The sequence below is a fragment of the Callorhinus ursinus genome, unplaced genomic scaffold (genome assembly GCF_003265705.2).
Source record: "Callorhinus ursinus isolate GAN/ISIS: 27379988/994484 unplaced genomic scaffold, GSC_fseal_2.0 scaffold4, whole genome shotgun sequence".
Lineage (NCBI taxonomy): Eukaryota > Metazoa > Chordata > Mammalia > Carnivora > Otariidae > Callorhinus > Callorhinus ursinus.
Window position 1 is genome coordinate 69,913,166 of NW_027397066.1, and position 11,329 is coordinate 69,924,494.

The window sequence follows — 11,329 nt, forward strand, 5'->3', positions numbered from 1 at the left end:
CCTGGAGTCCATTGCCAGTGTCACCAGTTTCTGTGTGGCCCTAAACAAATTATTTAACAGTTTCTTCATCTGTAAAATGAGGATAATAATAGACATAATTCATATGAGAATTGAATGATTTAGTATTTTAAAGTCTTAAAAAGTGCCTGGCACATGGTGAGCACTCAATAAATGTTGGCAGTAGCGACCATTGTCTGAGTCTCTTATTACAGGCTACCATGGTGTCCAGACCCACTGAGCTCCACATTCTGATTGGGTTGTTCTCCTCTAAGTCAATCTGGCTGTTCAACCAATCTGAACCAATCTGGTTGGTGTTCCTGGTTTCTGGGTCTGGATTCACCAATTATGGGTTCAATAATCATAATGGGTAATACCATCTCTCATATTTCATATAATTTTTATAAAGCCACAGACTTATTTTGTGGTGTTAAGGTGAAAGTTGACTGTTTAATATGACATAATGGTAGAGTGATATGTAATAATTGGCTATACCTTTCAAATAGCAGTTAAAGGGAAAATTGGCTAGGTTCTTTTAAACATTAATATTTATATTTTATTCTTTTAATTAAACATCTAACTTTAGTCCAAAGAGATGCCAACATAATTTGGTTTTAAGGGGTGCATGGGTGGCTCAGTCAGTTAAGCACCTGCCTTCAGCTCAGGTCATGATCCCACAGTCCCGGGATCGAGCCCCACATCAGGCTCCCTGTTCAGTGGGAAGCCTGCTTCTCCCTCTCCCACACCCCCTGCTTGTGTTCCCTCTCTCGCTGTGTCTCTCTCTGTCAAATAAATAAATAAAACCTTTAAAAAAATTAAATTAAATTAAAAATAAATTTAGTTTTGAGAATTTAAACTCCCAGAATTCGTTCTAGCCTTAAAGAAACTAAATGCAAATTTGCATATTGACATGGCACATGTATAATTTTGCCTAATATTCAATATAGCAGACAATTATTTCATCAAATTAAAGGTAATTCCTTAAATATATTATAGATATTTATCATCCTAACAACATTTAGAGCCACAGAATACGTAGGCATATATGGGTTGTTCCAGACCTGATCATGCTCTTTTACTCAGTCCTAGTAACACATCCTTAGTTGGTAGAGTACTGGGCTATCAGGTGTGTGAATTTAGGCAAGTATCTGTTTCCTCATCTGTAACAAGCAAATAATAGAATCTCTTCTCATGGGTGTGTTGTGAGAATTGAATGAGTTAATTCAATTGAATGAGTTAATTAATATTCCAGCCCGGTGCCTGGAATAACAAATGTTAGCATTCGTCTTCATCTTCTTCTTCCAACCACCCCAATAACTCACATCTATGTAGTACTTTGTAACTGACAAAATAGAAGAACTAGTGAAGTAAAAAAGCAAAACTTCAATCACCTGAGCAGAATATTCAGTGCCTATAACTGGAAATAATTTAGGCAAATAAAGAAACCAGAAGATACTCAAAAAGATTTTCTTTTTCAAGCTGGAGAATGTTGAAGGGGATGGATTTTCTTTTTGGCAGCACTGCCTGATATAATTTCACAAAGATGCAAATGATTAATATTATACTATCCTCTAAGAAGAGCAGGAGAGCATATGAGCACTGGATGTTTCAGAAGAATAAGGGTAAAGGGGAGAACTGTATATGGAACATGAATGCTGGCAACAAAAAGGCAAACAGAGCCTATTGGCCTTTCACTGTGGGGAGTCTGGTTGAATAAGCACTCCGGAAGTTTACAACAGTAGTTCTCAAAGTGTGATTTCTGAACCAACAGCCTCAGCTTCACCTGGAACTGGTAAGAATCACAAATTCTCAGGCCCTACCCAGACCTACTGAATCAGAAACCCTGAGATTAAGTCCAGTTGTTCTGCTATAAGTTCAGTCTTAGAACCATTAGCTTACAATATACTCAAAAAAAAGAGAAGTAAGCAAGAAGATACAACTTACTTTGATAAGTACTCCATACAATGATGCAATTCCCAGGGAGCTATTGGGGGACACTGGAAGGTCATTTACCCCAACTCAGAATAGGAGGTGAGCCTGAGATAAATTTTCAAATATGAGTGTGAATTAATCAGGTGAAGTAGGAATAAAAGATTAGATTAGATTCCAAATCTCTACACTTTTACCAAACGCTGAACATAGCTCCACCATAAATAGTTAATAATTAATATTTGTTAAGCACTCCTTATTTGCCAGGATTTATATTAAAACCTTTACAGGCATTATTATGCTTAACACTTAGGACATCCCTATATGAAAAGTAGTATTACTATGCCTACTTTGTTGAAAGGAAACTGAGGTTTAGAAAGTAAATATTTCTGGCAAGACGGGCAGGAAAATGTGGATCAAGAGTACACATGGAGGGTGGGAGGAGGTAGATTTCCCTGTAGTCACAGAAGGGAAAACGGTGAGTGCAGAGGGGATAGGTTCATAGATTTGCTCTACAAATGTCATCCACCGGGTAAAAGGCAATGCGGAGACTTAAGCTCAGTCAGTCTGCCAGCAGAGTCCATGATGCTAACCACTTTATTTTGCTGTTTAATTACATTTACCATATTGAATTATAATTGCCTGTCTGCCCCCCTCATTAGATGGGGAGCTCTTTAATCTCTGAATTCCAGCCAAGGTCTGTGTACATAATAGACTCTCAATTTTTATTAAATTTGTAAATGAATTAATAAATAAATAATGACACTAAACCCATTTGTGTGGCTTCTTTTAAGAATAGGGTAAGGGATAGCTGCAATTAGGTTTTATATTTTTATTCTAATTTTAGGAAAACTGGCCATAATTTTAGGCCTGGTGAACATGATTTATCTACAGGGAATCCTTTTTTTTCCTTTTACATTTTGGTTCAGAACCACTGAAAAAGAGTGTGAATGTAATGGACAGTGATTATCATTCTAACCACAGTTCTACCCCATATCCATGATGTTACACCCAGGTGGTTCTAGAAAAGCTGGCTTGGACACTAGACCCAGGAATGGAGTACATAACCTAGTCTGAGCTAACATTACATTCCACCCTCTCTGCACTATTTTCAGTTCATTCATAAGCATGTGATCTAGGCTAATACAATCAGAGAAAATCTCAGGCCTTATGCTGGATATTCTGGTATACAGATAATCTCTATTTCTTTGAAGTATGTGATATGCAGGTGCAATAATTGGAATTGTTTTTTTAAATTTTTTTTGTTTTGGGGGTTTTTCTTAAAGATTTTATTTATTTATTTGAGAGAGAGTGAAAGAGAGAGAGCACGAGAGGGGGGAAGGTCAGAGGGAGAAGCAGACTTCCCCACCGAGCAGTGAGCCCAACACAGGACTCGATCCCAGGACTCCGGGACCATGACCTGAGCCAAAGGCAGTCGCCCAACCAACAAAGCCACCCAGGTGTCCCAATAATTGGAATTGTTGCTGCCACTTTACTATCATGAAGAAAACAATCTGAGGAAGAAACAGACATACAGAGTAGGGTAGAACCAAAATAACTTTATGAATCAGTGTCCTGATCAAACTGCCTGACAACCAAATTACGTCTGGATTTCTCCATTTTGAAATAAGTTCCTTATTATTTTGGCCAGTCTGTGCTGATTTTTTCCTTTAGCCTAGATAACTGATACCGTAAAACTCTTAGTAGGTCCCGTTTCTGCATTCTTTCTCTTTCACCAATTAAAAATATATGTATTTCTGGGGGGTGTTGAGGTTTCTAAGTTCTTTATAGATTTTGATACTAACCCTTTATCAGATGTCATTTGCAAATATCATCTCCCATTCTGTAGGTTGTCTTTTCATTTTATAGATTGTTTCCTTAGCTGTGCAGAAGCTTTTTATTTTGGTGAAGTCCCAATAGTTTATTTTTGCTTTGGTTTCCCTTGCCCCAGGAGACATATCTAGTAAGAAGTTCCTACAGCTGATACCAAAGAGGTTACTGCCTGTTTTCTTCTCTAGGATTTTAATGGTTTCCTATCTTACATTTAGGTCTTTATCCATTTTGAATTTATTTTTGTGTATGGTGTCCAGTTTCATTCTTTTGCATGTGGCTGTCCTGTTTTCCTAACACGATTTGTTGAAGAGACTACAATTGCACTACTAGGTATTTACCCAAAGAATACAAAAATACTAATTCAAAGGAATACATGCACCCCGAGGTTTATAGCAGCATGATTCACAATAGCCAAATTATGATAAGAGCCCAAATGTCCATCAACTGATGAATGGATAAAGATGTGGTGTGTGTATATATCTACACACACACACACACACACACACACACACACACACACACACACACACTGGAATATTATACAGCCATAAAAAAGAATGGAATCTTGCCATTTGCAATAACATAGATGGAGCTAGAGAGTATTGTGCTAAGTGAAATAAGTCCAAAAAAGACAAATACTGTATGATTTCACTCATATGTGGAATTTAAGAAACAAAACAAATGATCACAGCGGAAAAAAGAGAGAGGCAAAACTTCCAGGGTTCTTGGTCCAGCCTTTCCATGCCAACCAGTGCCAGGTGGCCTGCTACTAACAGAAAGACATTGCTGAGTCTAACATCATCCTAGCAGTTTCTAAGTTATATCAAAAGCCAGTTACTTAACCTCTTTCAAATCTTTATAAACAAAGTTGCCCCAAAATACTCCTGTAGCAAAAAAGAGGAGAGCTTTGGCACTTCTGCTTTTTTTCTTTTTTTCCTTTTCTTCTTTGGGTGAATTAAGAATGTGAAAATATATGTTGTATATAGCTCAGTCACTAAAAATAGCAATGCAGCTACTATCTAAGATGCAATTGCTTTGGTCTATTTAATAAAAGAGATCCATCATAAGCAATAGAAATTCTATGCATTAAAAATGTCAAGATTTTCTGTGTTGTTTTATTTAAAATCTCTAATGCTTGGATGCCATTGTGGCTCAGCCAGTTAAGTACCCAACTATTGGTTTTGGCTCAGATCATGATCTCATGGGTCATGGGATAGAGACCTGCGTGGGGCTCCGTGCTCAGCTTCGAGTCTGCTTGAAGATTCTCTCCCTCTGCCACTCCCTTTACTCGCACTCTCTCAAATAAATAAAACTTTTTTTTATTTTTTTAAAGATTTTATTTATTTATTTGACAGAGAGAGACACACAGAAAGAGGGAACACAAGCAGGGGGAGTGGGAGAGGGAGAAGCAGACTCCCCGCTGAGCAGGGAGCCTGAGGCGGGGCTCGATCCCAGGACTCTGGGATCATGACCTGAGCCAAAGGCAGACACTTAAAGACTGAGCCACCCAGGTGCCCCAATAAATAAACCTTTAAAAAAAATCTCTAATGCTTCATGTGTGTTCATCTTATATCTGTCCACAAAATTATAATGACCTAGTAGACAAGTATGTTATCTTCTGTGTTTTATTTAAGTAGCCCTTATTATTTAATTATAGTTGACTTGGAGGTAGAAGTAGGCAGGGAATTGGGGGAAGGGAGGAAGCGCAACTTCCCTGGAAAAAAAATGTGTGGAAAAATCCTCACTAGCTTGTAAAGAGACTTTTGGATAATGATATGACTCTCACAGTGGACTTCTTGAGCAGTTTGGCTAGTTGCATTTATTAGCAACATTCAATCTCTCAATAAACATTTAGTGAGTACTTACTACGTATGTACTAGACATTGCTAGATAGAAGGGATACAAAGTGAAAGAGAACCATGGCCTTATTTTATCCCTGTGTCATGAGTCTCCCTCCGCCTACATAATTGTTACACTTCCTTTAAGTGTTCTCCAAAGCAGCAAGACTCCAACTGAAAGTGAAATGCCAATGAAAGCTAAAGATGCTAGATGAAGGAAGATAGCAGAACTCTAGCTAAAAGCTTCAGTTTATATTAAATTGTTCTTGGGGCAAAGACTTTTAACATTAAGATCTCACATTAAGGCATTTGAATCTGACAAATGCCTGGTATACTTAACATGGAGTGATTGAGGCAATCCTGCGGTCTATGATTGTCAGTGACATGAGAAAATTAAAGTAGGCATAGAAGAATCAGCTTAACTTTCAGTGCCATTTTTACCTCATTACTTCAGAATTTTAATTCTGTTGAGGTCAAATTGAGTTCTGCTATGAGAAATTATAAAGCAGCATTATTACACAACACTACTTTTGATAACTACAAGGAAAAGACAGATGCTGTGAATCTCTGATGCCATATTTTCTTCTGTAAAGAACTATTATAATCAATAGGAAATAGATAGTAAGCAGGCATTTTATTTGGGATAAAATATACCTACTATAATCTGATAAGAAGAGCTATAGATTTTTACATAATTCCACAGTCTGTTATTTCTACCCATACAAAATATAGTTGAGATCAGAAGTTAGCTAGTCCAAATGGCTCAAAACCACTTGGTAGTCACTAACGCAATTTCTTTTGTGTTCTCACAAAAACACTCAAGAAGAGAGCAATAAAAATTCACAACAGCCTTGAAAACTAAAACTGAAAGACAATCTAATGCCAGAATCCTAGAGGAAAGTATAGTAGTTATAGTGGAGAATGCAGTTAGACAAAGAAAAAAGTACACAGATTGCATCTCGTGCCATACAGCATGGTGGTCAAGAATATGAACTCCAGATCACACAAAGCTGTATTTGGAGTTCATCGTTACCTAGGTGATCCTGGTAAATTAAAATCTGTAAAATCATCTCTTCTGTAAAATGGAGATAGTAACAACACCATCATTATGGACTGAATTGTGACCCCCTCTACCCCCCAAAAATTCATGTTAAAGCACTAATCCCCAAAGTGACTATATTTGGAGGACCTTTAAAGCAGTAATAAGGTTAAATGTGGTCATAAGTATGGGGCTCTATTCCAATAGGACCTACATCCTCATAAGAAGAATGGATCCCAGAGATGCATACCCAATAGAAAGGTCATGTGAACGCACAGTGAGAAGGTAACCATCTCCACGCCAAGGAGAGAGATCTCAGGAGAAAACAACCCTGCCAACACCTTGATCCTGGTTCCAGTTTCCAGAATAAATTTCTGTTGTTCAAGACACTTAGTCTGTGGTATTTTATTAAGGCAGCCCTAGAAAACAAACACAACCATCCTCATGAGTGTTTTGAGAACCAAATGAGTTAATGAGTATAGAGCCTGGAACAAGGTAAATGCTTATGAACATTTGTTCCTGTTATTGTTAATTCATAAAGAGATACCAGGTGGAAAAGGATGGTAGGATACTTCCTACATCCCTCATTCCCAAAATCCCTTTAGGAAATTAGCCAGGAAAGATTAAGCCCCTGCTTTTGATGACAAGGCCTGGGGTGGGACACATTTTAAGAAAATTAAGACCTAGTCCCACAGCATGAAGCTACCGCCATGCATACCTTTCTTGTTCAGATGACAGAGATTCAAATTGAATTCTTAGTTTCCCAACACCTACAACATATATGAGTGTCCAACAGCGGCTAACCTATGGTCCAGAGGGAGTCCCCTATATTAATCCACCATCAGTCACATTCTTTTCACAGAATGAATTCCTAACAGATAGAAATTTCCAGCCCTGGACCCAAGGGAAAGAGGGAAAGTTGGGACCAGAGGTGGAATCATTGTTTTCCTCTCCACTGTATTAAGAGCCTCTCTCTTGGGGCACCTGGGCAACTCAGTCAGTTAAGCGTCTACCTTTGGCTCAGGTCATGACCCTGGGGTCCTGGGATGGAGCCCTGCAACTGGGCTCCCTGCTCAGTGGGGGGGCCTGCTTCTCCCTCTTCCTCTGCCCCTCCCCCTGCTTGTGCTCTCTTTCTCACTCTCTCTCAAATAAATAAAATCTTTAAAAAAAAAAAAAAAAAGAGCCTCTCTCTTTAAAACCTCCTAGTGGAATTACTCATGTAGGTGGGTTATATGTGGGATAAACTGTCCATCTCTCCACTGCTCACTCACTCCCTCCTCTTCATTTCTCTCACTCAGGAAAAAAACTGTGTTAACTACCATCTATATGCACACCTAGAAATAGTGTATAGATACATCAAAATATTAACAACTGTTTCCTAGCATTTATAGAATTATCAAAGCTTCTTTTTAAATTTTTTCTTTTTTGTACATTTATATCTGTTAATTTTGTACAACAAATATGTGCTATTTGCATAATTTTTTAAAGTTATTTTAAAGGTAGAATATTTGAGAATGCCTGGCTGGTTTAGCCAGTGGAGTGTGCAACTCTTGATCTCAGGGTTGTGAATTTGAGCCCCACATTGGGTATAGAGATTACTTACAAAAATAAAAATCAAAAAAATCTTTATTAAAAAAAATAATAGGGACACCTGGGTGGCTCAGTCAGTTAAGCGTCTGCCTTTGGCTCAGGTTATGATCCCAGGATCCTGGGATCGAGTCCTGCATTGGGCTCCTTGCTCAGCAGGGAGCCTGCTTTTCCCTCTGCCTGCCGCTCCCCCTGCCTGTGCTCTGTCTCTCTCTCTCTCTCTGACAAACAAAATCTTAAATAATAATAATAATAATAAAATAAAGTAGAATTTTTTAATCCTAGGGCTTTTATAGAAAATTCATATTCTCCTGAAAAAAATAAAACCCTTCAATACTGATTATTTGAACAACCAAAGAATTACAGTGAAGTTTTTATTTATTTGCACTTAGTTATCCCCCCAAAAATTGTTTTGATTCTCTGTGGTAGTTTTTATGTGCAGATTTAATTTTAAAAACCTAGATTCTTTTTTTATAAAGATTTTATTTATTTCTTTAATTGACAAAGAGAGAGAGAGACAGCGAGAGAGGGAACACAAGCAGGGGGAGTGGGGGAGGGAGAAGCAGGCTCCCTGCTGAGCAGGGAGCCCGACGCGGGGCTCAAATCCCAGGACCCTGGGATCATGACCTGAGTTGAAGGCAGTCGAGTAACTGACTGAGCCACCCAGGCACCCCAAAAACCTAGGTCCTTAAACTGCCACAAACATAGGCCATTTCCCAAGCATATCTCTTCTTCAATTTTCCTGCCTGTAATTCACAGTAATGCTTCAATAACATGTTTAAAGCCATCACCCAAGGTCTAGCTATTTCAGCATGAGTCACTCAACCACAGAAACTGAATTTTGATGGAGTTGAATAAGGATGTTTTGAGGTACTATGTTTAATATCCACTTATAGGTGATTTCTCAGATTGTTTAAATCTGGAAATCGTCCTTGAGAACCTTACTTACCCTGTGAGATCCTACTGGACTTCCAGCATGCTCAAGGCCATTCCTGCTGCCCCATCCAAATGACTTCCATTCACTGACTTTTCTCAACTCCTCTTCTCTCCTTTCAAGACTTGGCTTGTTTAGGTTCTTAGCCTAAAAGATCTTACTCTCCTAGGGAAATGAAAATATCCTCCATACTGTAGGATATGAATTATCTCAACAGAAGATAGGTAATAAGTACATTTTGTATATGGATGCTATGTTTTATGTTTTATTAATCTTTTACCCATTTAGTACTTTGCACATGTATGTATGGTATACAATAGGTACTCAAGAGGTGAAGTGAAAAATTATAGAGAAAATACATAAGGTATTTTCCCCAAAATTTGGCCTAAAATACAGAAATTTTTCTTCATTACAAAGCTATTCCCTTGTTTCAGATGACCTTGAACAAACCTTTTTCTCTAAACATACTTACTACACCTTACCTCAGGGAAGCATCAAGCCCCAAACAGAACACAGCAGAGCCTGGCTCTACTGCAAATAAACACACTATTAATCATTTCAAACTACTAACTCCCTTTAGTACAGTAATCTACGCACAGTATACACTCAATAAATGTTAGAGATTATGATTAATAGTATGACCATTAAAGGCACATAGTAATGAATAAACACTGTTGAATAACTTAATTAACAGCAAACTGAGAGTGTATAGCCAACAAAAAATAAAAGATTTTTTTTTAATCTGGAGTTATTTTCTCAATGTGTGGTGTTTGCCATTTCTAAATCACCATCTAAAATGTGTTTTCTTGGGCGCCTGGGTGGCTCAGATGGTTAAGAGTCTGCCTTCGGCTCAGGTCATGATCCCAGGGTCCTGGGATCGAGTCCCACAACGGGCTCCCTGCTCCTTGGGAGCCTGCTTCTCCCTCTGCCTCTCTCTCTCTCTCTCTCTCTGTCTCTCATGAATAAATAAATTAAATCTTTTAATAAAAAATAAATAAATAAATAAATAAATAAATGTGTTTTCTCTTCAAACCCTATATTTAAAAAAAATTTGTGTACTTTTAGCCAATATCAGAGAAAGTGTTCTATTTTCAGACATCAGAGAGAAATTATAATTAAAATGAGAGATTATTAGACTTCTGGCAAAATCATTTGTTGTCAAATGCACCAAAGCAATAACTTAAAACTCATCAAGAAGACCTAATCAATTATAAGCTAAAATTAGCAACTGCAGATTTTAATACAAATGCTCCTCCATTTGTGTTTTTTTAATTTCTCTGTCTTTTCTGAGAATTTATTAGCAGTATATCTTTTGCTTATTCATTATTTTCTTTTTTTAACATTTTTATTTTAATTCAATTAATTAACATATAATGTATTATTGGTTTCAGGGGTACAGGTCTGTGATTCATCAGTCTTATATAATACCCAGTGCTCATTACATCACATACCCTCCCCAATGTCTATCACCCAGTTACTCCATCCCTCCACTCCACTCCCCTCCAGCAACCCTCAGTTTGTTTCCTATGATTATTCCTATGATTATTATTTTGTAGTTTGTCTCCCTCTCTGGTTTCATCTTGTTTCATTTTATCCTCTCTTCCCCTATGACCCTTTGCCTTGTATCTGAAATTCCACATATCCCTGGGATCATATAATAATTGTCTTTCTCTGATTGACTTATTTCACTTAGCATAATACCCTCTAGTTCCATCCATGTCATTGCAAATGGCGAGATTACATTTTTGATGGCTAAATAGTATTCCATTGTGTATATATACCACCTCTTCTTTATCCATTCATCTGTCAGTGGACATCTGGGCTCTTTCCATAGTTTGGCTATTGTGGACATTGCTGCCATAAACAAAGGGGTGCAGGTGCCCCTTCAGATCACTGCATTTGTATCTTTGGGGTAAATACCCAGTAGTGCAATTGCTGGGTCATAGGGTAGCTCCATTTTCAACTTTTTGAGGAACCTCCAAACTGTTTTCCAGAGTGGCTGCACCAGCTTGCATTCCCACCAACAGTGTAGGAGGGTTCCCCTTTTACCGCATCCTCACCAACATCTGTCATTTCCTGACTTGTTAATTTTAGCCATTCTGACGGGTATGAGGTGGTATCACACTGTGGTTTTGATTTGTATTTCCCTGATGCCAAATGATGTGGAGCATT

At 37.9% G+C, this 11,329-nt stretch overlaps 1 protein-coding gene and 1 long non-coding RNA gene across 2 annotated transcripts in view; one reads left to right on the top strand and one right to left on the bottom strand.

Annotated features, from left to right (window-relative positions):
- Positions 1–11,329, bottom strand: part of MAPK10 (mitogen-activated protein kinase 10) — a 556,562-nt gene that overhangs the window by 373,400 nt on the left and 171,833 nt on the right. The gene's annotated exons all lie outside the window — the stretch shown is intronic.
- LOC141372628 (uncharacterized) lies at positions 277–7,021 on the top strand. Its single transcript, XR_012377969.1, has 2 exons — positions 277–367; positions 6,844–7,021. It is a non-coding gene; the product is annotated as an uncharacterized lncRNA (long non-coding RNA).